Source organism: Panulirus ornatus, chromosome 11 (genome assembly GCF_036320965.1).
Source record: "Panulirus ornatus isolate Po-2019 chromosome 11, ASM3632096v1, whole genome shotgun sequence".
Classification (NCBI taxonomy): Eukaryota; Metazoa; Arthropoda; class Malacostraca; order Decapoda; family Palinuridae; genus Panulirus; species Panulirus ornatus.
The window spans coordinates 63,285,933-63,306,136 of NC_092234.1; the positions used below are offsets into that span (position 1 = coordinate 63,285,933).

At 47.0% G+C, this 20,204-nt stretch overlaps 1 long non-coding RNA gene across 4 annotated transcripts in view; it reads right to left on the reverse strand.

Annotated features, from left to right (window-relative positions):
• LOC139751607 (uncharacterized) overlaps nt 1-20,204 on the reverse strand; it is a 292,242-nt gene that overhangs the window by 173,991 nt on the left and 98,047 nt on the right. The window contains exon 1 of one of the 4 annotated variants that reach the window (XR_011713380.1): nt 17,968-18,014. The exons of 2 other annotated variants lie outside the window; for them this stretch is intronic. This is a non-coding gene — a long non-coding RNA (uncharacterized lncRNA). Of the gene's footprint in view, nt 1-17,967; nt 18,015-20,204 lie in introns of those variants that run through there. One more of the 4 variants, XR_011713384.1, reaches the window with a different exon arrangement.

Consider the following 20,204-nt stretch of genomic DNA (forward strand, 5'->3'; position numbering starts at 1 on the left):
GGTTGTGTTGCCGTGAGCGAGAGCTGTGTTGCGAGAACGGTACATGAAAGTGTTGCAAGAGCCGCTATTTAGAGCAGCGCTTGAAGCGTATCGTCCGCACAGAACGTCGCGCGAAATAAACTTAAGTTAATTTTGCTGGAATGTTGGGCACAGCGTTACCAGTCAAAAGGAATCATCAGAGGGAGATTTGTTCCAGCAGCGTTGCCAGTGGCCTTGGTACCTGATATCTGTGTCCTTTGATAATAATCATTCGGATGAATCAGTCGTTCTCTCGCGTCTCGTTTTCTTTATGATCTTGGAGCTCGATTTTATGTTAAGAAAATACTGAAATAGGTGATTTTTTCCATAAAAGTGCGTCGTCGCCTATCATGACTGAGCACAAGGCGTCATTAACAAGGAAAACACACTCAAACACACACACACACACACACACACACACACACACACACACACACACACACACACACACACAAATTAATAGAACGAAAATAATAGTTAGGCGTCGTGTTTACAGAAAACATTGTTTTCATGATTCATCACAACACTGAAATGTCAACGGGATTGTGTTTGATTTGAAGGCAGCCAGCCACCTGCCGTGTTTGTGGATGTTCATTGTGTTATGATCTATGACGTTTACCGTCAGGTTTACGAGTTATTGCACTGCACTCCTTATACCATGGTGGTACCTCACGTGAGGGTACCATAGGAGCCGGACTGGTGCTGTATCTGATGAGAGCCCTGGTGGTACGTTACAGTGAAGGTACCATGAGTGCTGTACCCTTGCTGTGAGGGCAAGGTTCTGAGGAACCCTGGTAGCTCTCACCACCGATCATCAACCAACCCCCACACACACAACTCCATCTTGTTCAGTGGTCATCGTAAACCTCGACGTGATCCAGTGATGTAGTAAGGTGACCTCGCGAGATCCCGGGACTTTAGCATGTGTTGTCACACGTTATCTTCAGGGTGGGAGACCTAATGTGCCAGAGACCTCCACAGCTGCTTGTAGTGGATCTCTTACGGCAGGTTTGGACTGTCTGAGGCGGAGTCCGAGTACAATTCTCCAAGAGAGGAGAGACAGGTATAGCTGGTGACGCCTCTACTGCTGAGGAATTGGCTTTGAATGTCATTCATTTGTTCAGTCGTAGATAGCACTCAGACCAAAGGAATAGTCCTTAATTCATTCTTGGAGCTTCTGACCACATTCACCAGGTTCATATACCAGTCATTTTGAATGTATCCTTCTACTGATGCTCCCTGTAATCTAGTATATCTATGAAGGATAAAGACAGTGTAACGTGACCATCTGACCTGTTATCTTCTAGTGTAAGTTGCCCATAATAATGAGAGATCCTGAGAAGAAAATGCAACTGCTCTCCAGGTGTCTAGGACTCATAATACACCGACAGCAGATGTGGTCATGTCGTGAGGGATTCTACGTCCATAATAGACATGACGTAATTCTCATGTTCTACCCTTGCACGGGTCGTCCCGCCACTATCCACTCCATCCCTAGAGAAACATTGGATGGGGAACCAGTTCAACTTCTGATCAGTGCAGAAGAGTTTCCCATCAAGAAAATCCCTTCATATTACCCTGGAAAGAGACAACCTTTGCATAAAACATTCCCGGTGAACTTTATTCATGCATACATATCTCCTGAGAAAATGGAGTTGTGATACATGAGAGACGAGCGTGTTACACCGTGGGTAAGGCTGGAGGCTCCCGGTATACACCACACCGTTCGGGGTGCCTCTGTGTTGGGTGGTGGTGGAGGTGTGTGGAGGACAGCGTGGAACACCTCCAGTCCTGACAACTCTGTCCACAACTGGGCACCAGGTCCCCTAATACTGCAGATTTGTTGCAACACACACACACACACACACACACACACATGGGCACCCGTGGTGTAGTGGTTAGCGCTACTGACCATGTGCCAGTACGGACCAACTCAGGGTTAGATTCACATGGGTTCGAATCCTAGGCGTGGCAGTTGACCCACACCCAACAAGGTGTTCGTTCTCCCCTTGGAGCCGGTCGATTAATGTGCACCTATCCTAGGCTGAGGTGCATGTGTATGTATATACGTACATAAAAGTAAAGGTGTAATACAGAGATACAAGTTTAAAAGGCAAGACAATACGAGTGTAAAATTCTCTTACCGTAACACAAATGGTAATCTCTCTCTCTCTCTCTCTCTCTCTCTCTCTCTCTCTCTCTCTCTCTCTCTCTCTCTCTCTCTCTCTCTCTCTCTCTCTCTCGTCAAAACTTTCACACAAACACCTTCAACACCGAGAGGTCCGCGTCATTGCTTCAGGGAATAAATCTGCAGCGGTAACTTCCTGGGCCTTAACCCCTGCCTGCCTCACAGATCCTGTGGCGCGGGAGGAGGAGGGGAGGCACTCCGGCAGCTGAGGACGGGAGACGTGAGAGCCGGTAGGCGGGAGGAGAGAAACAAGAGGAAGGAGAGGGGAAGCAGCGGAAAGAGGAACAAATTGATCATGGAAGTATGAAGAAGAAAGTAGAATGGAAGGACGGGTGGTAAAGAGAAACTAGAAGAATTCTATGACAGGGGAAGGAATGGGATTTAAGGGAGATCAGGCCGAGGGAGGATGAGGTTAGTGGAGGGTAAAAATAGGCAAAAGAGTAAGAATTAAGAGCCAAAGGTCTTGGAGACTCACAGGTCGAGGCGGGCCATAGCACTGGTCTAGAATCTGTATGTGCAATTTGAGCTCACATGTCACCAGTGATCAAATCTTCCTCGTACCGTCTTTACCTTCTCCGTCAACTGAAATCACTCGGCGTTCCATCATCTGAGCACAGAAATGGTTATACCATCTTCATTCTACCTAAGCTCACCCACGCCTCCCCAGCCTGGTCCTCCTTCTTACAGGCATATGCACAGAAGGACCGGCAGGAAAGCGTGCAGAAGAGAGCATGCTGAATCATTCTGGGCCCGTCTTACACCCCTGGCAAGAGGCCCTTATCTCACTCAACCGTCTTCGACCAACAACGGCAGCGTACACGGCAACATGGCAATGTACTACTGATTCATACATGTATCATCACAGCTCGTACAGACAGGTATAAGAATAGTCTTATACCTACCATTGAAAACATCATTAACAAAATCCGTAAACAAGTGCATAGCTAAGCAAGTCAACAGCTTAGTTTTCTCTTAGTTAAAGTATGTCGTACGTCAACTACTACGTTACTGTAACTCAAGTCCCGTATGACTGTTCATCGCTTACTGTTCAACCGTTTGGCTCCTCCAGCCGTCAGAGATCATCATAGCACACAAGGTTCCATGTCGCCGACTTGCCGTGTGAGATGTGATGACCTACACGTACAGGCCCCACTCTCCTCCCGTCGTAATGCAGTTCACATCTGTCTCCAGGATCAAAGTTCGCCTCTCTGGACATATATCATTTTCACGGTTTTCAAGATTTGATCAAATTCGGTTTGATTAGTCTGACGATGCCGTAGGAAGGACGTTAGCTGATTGTGTAAGTTCTGAAAATGTAACGAAAATGGCATTTAGGAATTTCCACTTCCATTTCGGAAATTAGAAAAGGCCAAAACGAAACTCATTAACGCTATTTAGGCTATGGTCTTTACTGAAACATGTCTGGATGAAAATCTTCTGCCTATATATATATATATATATATATATATATATATATAATAATAATAATATATATATATATATATATATATATATATATATATATATATATACACATATATATATATATATGTGTGTGTGTGTGTGTGTGTGCGTGTGTGTGTGTGTGTGTGTGTGTGTATATTGTGGAGAGAGGACCCTGTCATACAGATACAGAAGTTGTACATTTCAACCCGCGTTGGGCAACGTTATCTGAAACTGCACACTTGCGTCTTGAAGCCAGTCGGAGCCGACATGCAATACCCTCCAAGTTGTATATCATGAAAAATGGCCACATGGCATAAGTCGCCGCCTTCATACCTCCACACTACAGTCATGGCACAGCTGCACGGACTGAGAAACACGTCTTATTTCCTTCAAGCATGTCGCCGTAGTCCGTGTAAGACAGGAACACGGGATATATTGTTCATGTAACTTATGGTGAGGTACGCAGTGATGTGTGGACCACCATACCGATGCTTACGTCTGGACACACCAGGCCATTGTGACACGGCTGAGAACGATCGCTGTGAGGTGGCTGAGGACACTGGCCCTGAGGCGGCTGAGGACACCCCCTGACCGCTCTCCTCCGCGACTCCTCAGCTTCGCCACCATGAGCCTAAGCAAGAGGTATCATGTCATTTCTCTGGGATGTCTGAGCCTGCGGGCAGCGTACCAATGGCCGCCATCGATCTATTGGAGACGACTAGGACCACATTTCTTCCCTCCACACTTCCCGACAACGATGACAACTTCCACCACGCCGTCCACCCTGCCAGCTTACCACACACCATCGCTCCCACACAACCTCACTACCCCGACCCAGACACCACCTCTCTCAACCAATGTGGCAAGTTGAGAAGCAGCAGCTGCAACAATGTCCAGTCCATTACAGGATTAGCTTACTGCAAGAACCTTGGCTCTCTTCTCATCAGCCATGGTCCCACTACCGTGCTCACTCCACTCAAGCCAGTCATGTGCTATAACCGTGGTTCTCCACTATCATCAGCAGCCATGGTTCCCCAAACAACCGTGGCTTCTCTCAGCAGGCCTGGTCCCCACACCGAGGCGCTCTCACAGCAGCCATGGTCCCACACCGTGGCTCACACTCTCAGCAGTCCATGGTCTATACCGGGCTCTCTCATCGTTCAGCAGTCCTGGTGCTATACCGTGGTCTCTCTCTCAGCAGTCAGGTGCTATACCGTGGCTCCTCTCTCTCAGCAGCAAGGTCCCAACAACCGTGCTCTCTCTCTCAGCAAGGCCATGTCCCACACCGTGCTCTCTCTCAGCAGCCATGGTCCCACACCCGTGGCTCTTCTCTCTCTCTCTCCTCTCCTCCTCATCTCTCTCTCTCTCTCTCACTCATCTCGTCTCTCTCTCTCTCCCTCAGCAGCTAATAGTGCATTCCGTGGCTCTCTCTCTCAGCAGCCATGGTGCTAAACTGTGGCTCTCTCTCTCTCTCAGCACCATGGGCAATACCGTGGCTCTCTCTCAGCAGCCATGTTCTATACCCGTGCTCTCACTCAGCATCCATGGTGCTATACTGTGGCTCTCTCTCTCGCAGCCATGGTCTTACTGTGGCTCCTCTCTCTCTCCAGCAGCCATCGGTGCAATACCGTGTTCTCTCTCTCAGCATCAGGGTGCTATACCGTGGCTCTCTCTCAGCAGCCATGGTCCCACACCGTGGCTCTCCTCTCACAAGCCATGGACCCACACCGGCTCTCTCTCTCAAGCAGATCCATGGTGCTATACCGTGGTTCTCTCTCGTCAAGCAGTTCATGGTCTGATGGGGCCGGATCTCTCTCCTCAGCACCATGTGCCTATACAGTGGTTTCTCTCCTCTCCAGCAGTCATTGTGCTATACCGTGGTCTCTCTACAGCAGTCATGGGCTATTCCGTGGTCTCTCTCTCAGCAGCCATGGTCCCACACCGTGGCTCTCTCTCAGCAGCCATGGTCCCACACCGTGGCTCTCTCTCTCAGCAGTCATGGTGCTATACCGTGGCTCTCTCTCTCAGCAGTCATGGTGCTATACCGTGGCTCTCTCTCTTAGCAGTCATGGTGCTATACCGTGGCTCTCTCTCTCAGCAGTCATGGTGCTATACCGTGGTTCTCTCTCTCAGCAGTCATGGTGCTATACCGTGGCTCTCTCTCTCAGCAGTCGTGGTGCTATACCGTGGTTCTCTCTCTCAGCAGTCATGGTGCTATACCGTGGTTCTCTCTCTCAACAGCCATGGTGCTATACCGTGGTTCTCTCTCTCAGCAGTCATGGTGCTATACCGTGGTTCTCTCTCTGAGCAGTCGTGGTGCTATACCGTGGTTCTCTCTCTCAGCAGTCGTGGTGCTATACCGTGGCTCTCTCTCTCAGCAGTCATGGTGCTATACCGTGGTTCTCTCTCTCAGCAGTCATGGTGCTATACTGTGGCTCTCTCTCAGCAGTCATGGTGCTATACTGTGGCTCTCTCTCAGCAGTCATGGTGCTATACCGTGGCTCTCTCTCAGCAGTCATGGTACCAGACGATGGTTCTCGCGTTGCCACAGTCAACTAAATGACACATACCGGAAGGGTTATAAATCAAATATAAATTATGAGTGAAGTTAATTTCAGAACAGTAGCGGACCACCTCCCAACACACAACTGTAGCGGACCACCTCCCAACACACAACTGTAGCGGACCACCTCCCAACACACAACTGTAGCGGACCACCTCCCCAACACACACAACTGTAGCGGACCACCCTCCCCAACACACAACTGTAGCGGGACCACCTCCAACACACAACTGTAGCGGACCACCTCCCCAACACACAAACTGTAGGGACTCACCTCCCAACACAACTGACGCGGACACCTCCCAACACACAACTGTAGCGGACCACCTCCCCAACACACAACTGTAGCGGACCACCTCCCCCAAGACACACAACTGTAGCGGCCACCTCCCCAACACACAACTGTAGCGGACCACCTCCCCAACACACAACTGTAGCGGACCCCACCTCCCAACACACAACTGTAGCGGACACCTCCCCAACACACAACTGTAGCGGACACCTCCCAACACAACAACTGTAGCGGACACCTCCCCAAACACAACTGTAGCGGACCACCTCCCCAACACACAACTGTAGCGGACCACCTCCCCAACACACAACTGTAGCGGACCACCTCCCAACACACAACTGTAGCGGACCACCTCCCAACACACAACTGTAGCGGACCACCTCCCAACACACAACTGTAGCGGACCACCTCCCAACACACAACTGTAGCGGACCACCTCCCCAACACACAACTGTAGCGGACCACCTCCCAACACACAACTGTAGCGGACCACCTCCCAACACACAACTGTAGCGGACCACCTCCCAACACACAACTGTAGCGGACCACCTCCCAACACACAACTGTAGCGGACCACCTCCCAACACACAACTGTAGCGGACCACCTCCCAACACACAACTGTAGCGGACCACCTCCCAACACACAACTGTAGCGGACCACCTCCCAACACACAACTGTAGCGGACCACCTCCCCAACACACAACTGTAGCGGACCACCTCCCCAACACACAACTGTAGCGGACCACCTCCCAACACACAACTGTAGCGGACCACCTCCCAACACACAACTGTAGCGGACCACCTCCCAACACACAACTGTAGCGGACCACCTCCCAACACACAACTGTAGCGGACCACCTCCCAACACACAACTGTAGCGGACCACCTCCCCAACACACAACTGTAGCGGATCGCCTCCCAACACACAACTGTAGCGGACCACCTCCCCAACACACAACTGTAGCGGACCACCTCCCAACACACAACTGTAGCGGACCACCTCCCCAACACACAACTGTAGCGGATCGCCTCCCCACCACATACCTGTAGCAGATCATATATCTCTCCATCACACATCTGTAGCAGACCACCCTCTTCCAACACACACACACACACACACACACACACACACACACACACACACTTGACGAGTACTCCTGTACCTGGAGATGACCCCTAGCACTTCAGGGCTGACAACACACTCCTGCCACTCTTGTGCCTGGAACAGGTTTATGACACTATGGTGCTCTGGCATTTCTGCGCCCCGGGGCAGATCCATGCCACATCCTGTGCCTGGAGCACATCCCTAGCACTCCCAGACCTAAATCAAATCCCTGGTACTATTAATCCTAGGCGGATCTCCTGCCTTCCTTCACTTGCGGTAGATCCTTGGCCTGGAACAGATCCCTGACACTCATATACGCCTTAACAGTTCCATAACCCTCTTGCGATTGTGAGAGGCTCCCTGCACTCCTCGGTGTATAACGCAAAACTTCGACATTCCTTTGAGTGGAGCAGATCTTGAGCCCTTCCTGTGCCTGGTGGAGCTCCCTGAGCCTCCTCTACCGAGAGCAGGTCCCTTGTGTTAAGTGCAGGTTCCTACGTTCCTTTGTCTGGAGCAGATCCTTGATTCCCTCCCTGTACCAGGAGCAGACCCTGGGCAACCCTCTGCACTCGGCTGCCTAAAGCAAATCCCTGGAGTTGCTGTTCCTGGAACAGCTCCCTGCCTGAAGTATTTCCCCGTCCAGACCCTGGCATGGTGTCTCACGACTCCGAGCATCAATATTTCAGCGTGAGGTGAGCGGGACGTCAGCCTGAGACGCACGACACACTCCAGCAGCCTCTGGCCATCCTCCTGACGTTCATTAACCAGATGAGAGAGAGAGAGAGAGAGAGAGAGACAGACAGACAGACAGACAGACAGACAGAGAGAGAGAGAGAGAGAGAGAGAGAGAGAGAGAGAGAGAGAGAGAGAGAGAGAGAGAGAGAGAGAGACTTTCAGTAACCCCGCCTGGATATAACATCGCGAGGGAGAAGACACACCAGCAGGGAGGCTGGATCATCGTTAGCGGACGTGATACGAGTAAATCATCTTCGAGGACCGTCTTGCATTAAGGATCCAACCATACTTTGCTCCCGCTCTGATCGCAGTCTTGAGGAGGTGAGGTGGTACAGGGTGCATGAACTAGGGCATGTGAAACGGCTGGGGAAAGTCTGTGGGGCCCTGGCTGTGAATAGGGGTCTGTGGTGTCGGTGCATTACACATGACAGCTAGAGAGTGGATGTGAGCGAATGTGGCCTTTCTTCGTCTGTCCCTGGCGCTATCTCGCTAACGCGGGAAACGGTTATCAAGTGTGAAATATATATATATATATATATATATATATATATATATATATATATATATATATATATATATATGGGGATAGGGCAGAAAGAATACTTCCCTTGTATTCCCTGCGTGTCGTAAAAGGCGACTAAAAGGGGAGGGAGCGGAAGGCTAGAAATCCTCCCCTCCTGTTTTCTAAAAGAGGGAACAGAGAAGGGGGACAAGTGAGGATACCTTCTAAGACTCAGTCTTCTGTTCTTAACGTTACTTCGCTAACACGGGAAATAGGCGAATATGTATGAAAAAATAAGATATAAACATATATATATATATATATATATATATATATATATATATATATATATATATATATATATATATATATATATATATATAGCAAACATGCTATGGCTGCGAAGGATAATGCCCAGAATAAGATGAGGTCCCAGGATACAGTCTATTTTCTCAGTTTCCTTCAACATCTCGACCTCTGTGTGTCTCCATACACTCCTCCATACCAACACCTTTCACACGCATCATTTCACACTAACTTCCCCTCTTACTCTAGCCCCTCAGTTTCCTCTTCCTTTCCCTAACTTTCTCGTATACGCCTCACACAGACTCCCTCACTTACTCTTTCCATTTCCAGTTAACCCATTGCCCAGAATATCTCCGAATGTCGTCCAACACTTTCTCGTCCACTCTTCTCTCGTTGGCATGTGTCCCTCTCTGGTTTCTTCGCTCTGCATTGTGTCTAACTCCTTCATCTTATACCTCAAGACACCCATCACCTATGCCTTCACTCCTCAGTTGTTTGCAGACCCTGATGGATTCACTCAGGCGCACTACAGTAAGATGAACCTGGCCTTTAACACACAGCCAGACTTAATGTTTTACACTTGACCTTTCATCACATCCTTCAGAGTCTCAGCTATGTGCTGGCCTGTGCCTGTACGACTTTCTCCGTCCTGTGATCGTATTCACTCTGTTTCCCATCATACGTGTTCCCAGATCTTTGAAAACCTGAGCACATATCAACCACCCCACGCCCGACCTGATAATATAGTTTGGGTCAATTACTCTTTCAAATATGGATCACATTTCTTATCCCTAAATTTTCAACACATTTTCAACCATCTTATAAGTTACTTGATGTGATCTGCTAGATTTTAGTCAAGGATCCTTTAGCATTCTTAATCTTCATGTTACGTCCCTGTCTACACGGTGCAAGTCCATCACATGTAACGTCTTGCTACATCCTGATGTGTGAGGCTGGACTGTGTCGTTGTTGCCAGACTTCCCTGAAGTCCTTTGGCTCGGGTGTTGCATCAGATGTTGAATCATAATCGATGCAGAGAGCCAGACTTAGTCCTCGTCGATGACGGTGCGACCCTTTCAGAGTTTCTGGCGGTGCAAGTCTTGGTCGATGTCGCCCGGAATAGTGGGGTTAACTTCAGAGAATTATGGCAGTCGAACGTTTAATGACATGAATGAAATTGAATGTGTTTCAAGAGAACGAGTTCACAAAATTCTAAAATTGACAAAGACAATGATGGTGTCCACGCGCTCGTATACTTAAGCAGGTTCAGGTCGATGGTGGGTCGGACGGAAAGGTCAGTAGACGGCACGTTAGTGGTAATAGGACACAAAGAGAAGTCACTTGACGACTAGTTAGTGGCAGGTTGGACACAGACAGATGCCAGTAGATGGCTACGTCAGCTGCAGGACACAGATGTCAGTCGAGGGCTAGGTTCGTGGTAATAGGAGACGGACAGAGGTCAGTAGACAGTTAAGTCAGTGTAATAGACCACGGACAGAGGTCAGTTGACGGCTAGGTCAGTGGTAGGTGGGACGTAGACAGATGTCAGTAGACGGCGAGGTCTTCTCGTCAGGTTTACATGTCGATGGCCAAGAGCTGGAAAGATGGACCGACGACGGTTGTGCTGTGTTGCTGGTGTGTATATGTCCTCTAACACCACATTGACTGCTGTGTTAAGGCCTCACTGGCTTCCTTAAACGTCACTTTACCTTCCGCTTTAAACTCGTGCCAAATCTCCGAAATCAGCATAAGACTAACGTCATCTTATTCTCGATTCATGTGGGCATGACACTCGTTTTCCACCTTATGTGCTCAGATCCTGGTGGGGGGAGGGCGACTGACACAAGGCTCACAGACTTGTCTTCCTTGACGGATCAACTGGTCGTGGTGAGAGGCTCACGTTGGGAAGGATGTGTGTGTGTGTGTGTGTGTGTGTGTGTGTGTGTGTGTGTGTGTGTGTGTGTGTGTGTGTGTGTGTCAAAAAGGTAGAGAAAAATGCTAAATACATAAAGAAATACAAATCCAGAGGTATGCTATACTGAGGTAGATATTACAAGCACCTGCGTGAATTACGGATGAAGTTATGATCATGACGACAGCTTTGTGAACACGTCATAACTTTTGGCGCCGGAAGGCCACACTGAGAGGCAGTCAGGTGTGCCAGTGCAGACGTACCCTGGCCGACGGATGTCCTGCGTCAGGCCATCTGTGAGAGGGATCGGTCACTCGATCACCACCGATCGGGCCACAGTTGCCCCACAGGGCGTGGGTGAAGAGCCCATCTTTCCAGCGCGGGCGCCAAACATCCCCTGATTATTCGCTAATGTTTGGTCGGACAATGACTCAACTCGCTGGAATTCATTTAACGAATCTGAGTGGCTCACAAGACACGGATCTCACCGAGGGAATCTTCTAGAGTAGCAATCATTCCAGAGTTGCAGACGTGACTCAAAAGTTAGGAAGAAGCGAAATGTTTTCTGTTCGAAAAGAACGTTGATTGTAAAAGTAACTCTTCTTGATTGAACATTAAGAAACTCCTCCTTTTGAAATTCGCCAAGTTTCATTCATATCATATCAGTTAAGTATGTTTGCAATGCATTCCTGGCTTTCCCACTAATGGAGAATTCCTAATTGATTACACGGTAAAGTCTGGAAAAAGTAAGACTTGAATTTCTACCCTGATATCTCATTTCACGATAAAATGTTGGTGATGGAACTGTGAGGGGTAACATGTTGGTGAGGCAAGTGCAGGGGTAACGTTTCCACAATACCTTCCAAGCTATTTTGCAAACATATATGTTTTCCAAATAAATGCACACAAACAAAAGATTGACTTTGATATCTTTCTTACGCACTGGTGGGCGGTCGTCGTCACCCTAGTGCACTATATGGTGACGATGTTTTCACCTGCCAGTGTAGCACCTATACCTGCAGGTGGGTCACGTCTCCCGCACCGTTATTCTGGCCTCAGAACAATAACATACATCACACGACACTCCACGCTTCTGAGTAACGTCAGTGAACTAAACATCAAAATCGTATAAAGAGGGACCATTAGGTAAGCCAGCTACCATATGGCTATCTCTCATCCGCCATTACTCTCTCCTATCTGGCTTATATGCCACTCCCTCCATTCATCTCCAATTTGGTCTCCCGCTTCTCCTTGTCCCTTCCACCCCTAACACACATATATCCTCTTTATCAACCTCTCCTCACTCATTCTCTCCATATGTCCAAACCTTTCTCTTACCCGTTTATTACCTAAGTGATCTAGCCCCTTCATACCATATGTCCAAACCTTTCTCTTACCCGTTTATTACCTAAGTGATCTAGCCCCTTCATACCATATGTCCAAACCTTTCTCTTACCCGTTTATTACCTAAGTGATCTAGCCCCTTCATACCACATGTTTTCCTCACATTCAATTTCCAACAAATCTACCTTCCTCTGCACATCCTCAAGTCCATACAACATCACTGGGACTACTATATCTACAAATATACCTATTTTCGCTCTCCCAGACAAGGACCTCTCTTTCCTCAATTCCTCAATGCTCTCAGAACCTATGACTCACTTCCACTTTCAGGGTTCCATTCTCTGCTACGCCTGCTTCCAGGTAAATTTCTATTTTTCAGCATTTTCTTCATTCAGTCTCACACAACAATTAACCTGTCCCTATACCATGCTAAATCTTTTATTCACATTTACTCTCAAACATCTAATTTCACACATTCTCCTAAACTAAGAAACCAACTTCTGCAGTTTCTCACTCGAACAAGCTACCAGCACAAAGCCATCAGCATATAAGAACTGACTCACCTCACCATAGACGGGGCTCCTTTGCCACACGGTGAGAACACACACAAGATTTCTGGTGATTTTTACGAGTCTCAACCTCCCCGGTGAGGCTTGCATAGACTTTCTATCTGTCGTGGCCCTGATGGTGTGACAATATATGTCGATGGACATTTGTTCGTCCATCGACATATGCGTCACACTACCGGAGCTGCGATAGAATGAAAAGTCAACCATTTCCACTCCAACGTATCTACAACACTTCACTTCCTCCAATCTTTTTCCATTCAAACTGACATTCCAATTGACCTGACCCTCAGCCATGCTAAATAACCAAGCTTTTTTTCTTAAGTTTACTCTTAACTTTCCCCTTTCACACACTATTCCAAACTCAGTCTAACTTTTCCAGTTTCTCACTCGAATCTACCACCAGTGCTGTAATCATCAGCAAACAACACCTGACTCACTGCATACTCTCCCTTATCTCCAAGATTTTCGCATTCACCTCCCTCACCACCCTGTCCATAAACAAATTAAATAGCCATGACGACATGACACATCACTGCCGCAGACCAACCTTCACTCGGAACCATGCACTCTACTCTCTTTCCACTCTCACATACTTTATACATCCTATAAAAAAGTTTCGCTTTATTTAAGCTTTAATCCCAAATAATATATCCCTTACACCTTTCACAAGGCATCTATATCAACTCTATCATATGTTTTCTCCATCATAAATACCACATACACACCCTTCTGTTTCCCTAAGTATTTCTCGCACACATTCTTTCAAGCAAACACCTGATCCACACACCCTCTACCACTTCTGAAACCATATTGTTCCTCCCCAATCTCATGTTCTGTACATTGCCCTCAACCTCTCAATCACCACACTCCCACACAGCTTACCATGTACCCTCAAGAAGCTTATACCTTTATCCCCCTTGTCTTTGTACACTGGCGTTATACATGCGTTCCGCCAATCCTCACACACCGCACCATGATCCATACTTAATTAAAAATTCTAGCTAACCAATTAACGACATAATCACCCCCTTTCTTAGGAAATTCAACTGCAATGCCATTCACTCCAGCCGCCTTGCCACATTTCATGTCACGTAAGGCCTCCACCGCCTCTTTTTTCTTCACCAAACCACTTGTTGATTCTCTTACTTTTCAAATACTTTACATCTGCCATCCTATCAATGAACACATTTAAAAATCCTTCAAATTACTCACTCCATCTCCTCCTCACTTCACTACCTGTTACCATTATCTCATTTGCCCCCTTCATCGATATTTCTATATGTTCTCTTGTTTTTCGCTCGCTATTTACCTATTTCAAAAACTTCTTTTTCCCTAAACTTTACTGATACATTCTCATCCCACCTCTTCTTCAGCCCCGGCACCTTCCGCTTGACCTCCTGCCGCTTTCTCTTATATCTGTCCCAGTCATTTGCACTCCTTCCCTCTAAGTACTGCCTACATAAATGATTATCTGTTCTCTTTTACTAGCAACTTCGATAGTTCATCCCACCACTCACTACTCTCCGTGATATGTCTACTTCCGACCTTACTCATGCCACACGCATCTCTCGCACAAGCCAACACTGCGTCCTATATATCTTCCATTTCCCACCCCCTCCCTTAGCTTCGTTTACTATCACCTTTTGCCATTCTACATAACCTCTCCTGGTATTTCTTTACACAAGTCTCTTTTCCAACCTCACTCTCACCACTCTCTTTTCACCCATAACGTTTCCTCTCTTTCCGAAAACCTCTACAAATCTTCACCCTCGCCTCCACAAGGTGATGATTTCAGACAACCCATCAGCTGTCATTCACAGCAAATTCATATCCAAAAGTCTCTCTTTTACAAACTTGTTAATTAGTATGTAATCAAATAATACCCGCTAACCATCTTCCCTAATCACATTCATACACTTGTGTATGTCTCTCTTTTTTAACCAGGTATTCCCAATCACTTGCCCTACTTTAGTACACAACTCCACAAGCTGGTCACCATTACCATTCATTACACTGAATATACCATGCCTCCCAATCATACCCTCAACTACCGCATTACTCACCTTCGCATCTGTTTGACCCATCACTAATACTCGGTCTACTGCATGAAAACTGCTTACACACTCACCTAACTGCTTACACACTTACTTAACTGCACTATAATGATCTTTCTTCTCATGGCCAGTTGCAATATGCATTAAAGATTGTCCATATTCATCAAGCTAACACCTTTCTTTGTATGAGTATGTTTTGTATCATTAACATATCTATCTCCCGTTGTCTGACAAAGTCCTGTATATACCAGGAAATCATTCTATAACCGCCTACATGTTCCTGTGTATACTTAGTCAGCTCTGATGAAAAGCCACAACCTCCGTTGGATATCTTGCCACTCACTATGTCTGTGAGGAGGAAGTGCAGAACGATTATGCCTGACTCAATCTTTAGAGAATGTATCTTACAAGCAGAAGAAATGCTAATGGCGGTTTCTTATCTTACTTACTTTGCCTTTCGCCCTCTACAGAAAATATCCAAGAATATTCAATCAGTTAATACCAGATGTTATTCTAGTTATCAAGAGAGTATAAGTAAATTCCTCGTGGTATGAGTCGTAAATTGTAAACACCGACAGTATCTTACTATCTATACGGCGAGCAAGAAGGACTCCTCTCGACTTACAGTCATCAGATGTCGGAGGAGTTGATTGATACAATGGCTATCTAGTTCGGATGGGAGCAATATGATCTGAAACTCATTGACTGACTTTCGTTGTAAACAGAAGATTTAATCTTATTATCAGCAACACGTGTTATAAGCTCATGGCTATGCTTCTGTATTGCACGTCGACGAAGATGTAACCAGAGTGCAGCAGCATCTGCCGAGTGTCCTCTCCTGTCAGCGTCACTCACGATCCTCACACACTGAACAAATGTCTTGCTCCCCAGAGGTCGCGTCCAACTTCCACTCCACTTGTTTCCTAAGCTTCGCATGACCAACCCTGGATGTGGGGCCCAGGCGAAACTTCAGACCCACTCACAGTCCAGGATGGGAAAGTTGGCCAGCCAACAGCTGGTGCCTTGCTCCTCGTCCCTCAGTCGTTACTTGTCTCTCAGAGAACAACGCTCGCCGTGTGACGCAAACACTCGAGTGTTACTCTGCATGAAGCACAATAACTTGTTTACGTACCACAGCTTGTCAGCAAACTCTTGGTTGTGAGACCATTTGGCGGAGAAGGTTGTGTTGGGGTGGAGAGACGAACGACCATATGTGATGCTTTGTACAAGGGTTGTAAGACCTGCCTCAGGGTTGTGATTTACACATTAGGTCATAGGCAACTGCAGAAGTTTTGGTTGAGGACAGAGCAATGTATATGTACTTTTTACCTTACAAAACGTGTCGGGCTAGTGAAGTCAAAACTGGGTTCAATATCGAAAGAGTTTGAGCGATCGGGACCTGAATACCCAGGAAGGTGAAAAGCGTGCACCGGATAGAGTGAACTGGAACGATGTGGTATACAGGGGTTGACGTGCTGTCACTGGACTGAACCAGGGCAAGTGGAGCGTCCGGGGTAAACCATGGAAAGACCTGTAGGGCCTGGGTGTGGATAGGGGGCTGTGGTTTCTGCGCATTACACATGACAGCTAGAGAATTGATGTGAGCGGATGCGGGCTCCCTTCATCTGTTACTTACGCTACCTCGCTTACGCGGGAAATGGCGATCAGGTATGAAGAAGAGAAGTCCTTTTCCTTGTGATTATCTACAGATTTTGCTGACATCATTTTGTAAATGTTTTGTAATGTGGGTAACATAAGGGAAAGTTATTTCTAGCTTGTAGCATTATTCATTCCCAGGGACTGTGGGAAAATGAACCAGCGCACTCCTCTCTCTCTCTCTCTCTCTCTCTCTCTCTCTCTCTCTCTCTCTCTCTCTCTCTCTCTCTCTCTCTCTCTCCCTACCTACCTATCTATATATCTATCTGACACCATGCTGTCTTTCTGGCTATCTAAACACTTCCGTATGAACAACATATAATTCTCTAACTCTACCGAGAATTGCCACATCTTCCTAACATATCTGTGTACATTCTTGACAGTCACGTATCACCCTGACGTATCATCTGTTTCGACTGATATGTATCTGTCTGCCGAGCATCTGTCCGATATGTATCTGTTTTTACTTGCATCTACCTGTCAGTCTACCGTACATGACTGATGGATTCATCTTACTTTTCATGTGTGTTTGACGAGTGCGTTGTGGCTCCTGCCGTGTTTACCATTCATCAGTGTATAGTCATCACAAATCACAACACTACTGTTTCCCTTCCTCCCTCGCCATAATCCCATCGTCTTCTAGCATCCTGACTTCGTTCTGTTACATTCCCCTTTATTTTCACTTACGTATCCTCCTCTATGTCTTTCACGTATATTCCTGATTCACCTGTAACGCTTCCCTCTCTCTGCCTGGCCATCGCTGGGATGACTCCCTCTCCATAGCAAAAGTTCTTAAAACTCTCGACTAAACACTAGAAATATCAGGTGGCTCCGGAGGGGACTACGCCGGCACAATACACTTCCCCTGGGCTATGTTCTCAGGCTCTGTTACCTGTGTTCCCAGGCTATGTTCTTAAGCTCCGACTGTGTTGTCGTCTGTGTTCCGAGGCTCTGACAACTGACTGTGCTCTCAGCCGTGTTCCCAGGCTATGTTCCCAGACTCTGGTGCCTGACTGTGTTCACGGCTGTGTTCCCAGGCTTTCCTCCTACGCTGTGCTAACAAGCTGTGTTCCCAGGCTATGCTGTTGGGATGCGATCCCAAGCAATGCGTTCGAATGCAACTCAGAACATTTGAGATACTTCCTTTAAGGATGAGATCAAATGTCGCGATGTAACTGTTCTGCGACAGACCTTCATGGCGCTAAACAAGTGCTGCCGTAATAAGGGTAACACAACACCAAGACGTTGTAGAAATACGATGTAGTAAATGTCATACCGGTATGAATGCTTCCATCAATGCACTGCGTCGGATCAAACTACCAAACTGGCTATTTCGTTGGTCCTCACCCCAACTGTGTACTGTACAACTGCGAAGCAGATTGAAGCCAGGTAGGTGATCAAGTATGGCGGGACATGTGAAATCTTCGTGACTGGCTGGCGACTGAAAGATGACATGGCAGAATCGGAGGTGGAGTGAGGGCACAGCACACGCGAAGCTTAGAACAGCAGGTCATCCCAAGCCCCAAGCCAGCAGGGTGTTCACGGCCGCCTGTGTCATCTCGCTGTTGTGTGTATACATGAAGCAGACGCAGGTGGCACGTTGCTGCGGGTGTGTGTGTGTGTGTGTGTGTGTGTGTGTGTGTGTGTGTGTGTGTGTGATCACAACATCAGCCTGAGGCTTTGAGACATTACTCACCTGCAGGAAAACCTTACCTCTAATAACAGTGGGCTGTCTTATGTTGATGACGACGCTCTACATATATTTCCATCAGTTGTGAATAATGTATGTTAGCGTCGTGCTGTTATCTATAGATAACGTGAGTGTAGTGAGGGTTATGGTAGATACAGTCTATGTTGTCAGTGTTAGATTAAGATAAGGATAAAATGGGCTATGAGTAATTTGTCAACTGTGTTAACAGATTACTAGTATCAACGTGAGCTGTGTTTATCTTGCTTGGTTACCAAACAAAGCTATGCATCTATGAAGTAATGTCATGACGTAGGGGGAAACAAGAGAGGATTCATGAGATGATCTTTGGACAAACCAATGAGTAGACACCACGAGTCGGAGTGGAACATTTGTCTGTTCATCGACATGCTGGTCACATCATCGGAACTGCAATACTCAGACGAGAGAGAGAGAGAGAGAGAGAGAGAGAGAGAGAGAGAGAGAGAGAGAGAGAGAGAGAGAGAGAGAGAGAGAGAGAGAGAGACGGATAGATAGATAGATAGATAGACAGATAGGTAGATACAGATATTCCTTAACACTGATATATATTTCCATCTACGTATCTTACAGCAACTACATTTCCCTGCAAGTCCCAAATACATTAGAGGACTGAGGTCAGTAGCGGCAGGGAAATAGCCTCTTGTTTTCACATTGGAAACTTTGTCCTGAGGAGCGCGTGTTGGCTGACGTCATGCTGAGATGTGTTAACTTTTTTTTGTTTCCTCGTGAGTCAGGAGACACTCTCCTGCTTGAGAGGTGCAACTCTGACGAGTGTGCCTTTTTGCCTCCATGCTCTCGTGCAAAGCTCATCTGTCTCAACTTAGATGGCGCGGCAAGACTGGAGCTGCCTTCATCATGTGGGTTAGGGATCACGTCCCAGCTTAGTTTGCCTGGCATGATTCCCGCTGCCTTCATTACCTGGGTCAGGGAAGGGAGGATGGATGAGCCGCCCTCACAACGCCTGCGTAGATACTGTGGATTCCCGCAGCATTCATGGCCAGGGTCAGAGGTAAACCGGTCTATGATGTAGGAATACTGTGGCCCTTATCAGACGGCCTAAGGTTTAGCGGTCCCAGCTCAGCTTTGTGCTGTAGGACAAGCGAGCGCTTCCTGTATCATCTGGGTCAAAGTACAGGCTTCCGTAGAGTTTTGATATGATAAATGATGCACGAGGTTTTTATCACATGAGGCAGCCATGGTCAAGCTGTGGCCCACGAGAACATAGTTAGCCAGGACGTTTGATCATCAGGGAGAAAACAATGAAGTTCTGTGATTCTTTGTTGATTTACTCGAACACTGCAGGATCTAAATTGTCAGATCAACCATTTCTAGTTATTAGTTTATAAATCTGAGCTTTTTTAATGACTAGTGGCAAGATGGAACGTTGATTCACACTTCATCTTGTAGATGAGGATTGTCTCTTTTGCTCACATCTTTTTTTTCTTAAATTTGAGAAGAATAATCCTCAGCGTCACCCAGACTCATGGCAGCATTAAAACTAGTGGCTTGCTGTTCTAAGCTGACCATAACTTTTCCAGCATCATTGTTTGTTTCATATGTAATTCATCATCTTATGTACATCACTGCACGAACAATCGTAAGCTAGAGTCATGCAACAACAGACGGTGTAAACTGGAGCAGCATCGCTGTTGCTCTCTGTCAACCAGCTCCACCTTTGAGTAAATATGTCTGTTAAGCTAAAAAGAATCAAACGCCCCTGTTATAGGTCAAAACTGCACCAATGGGACAATAGTATCACTGTTATTGTTACCATAACCATCACG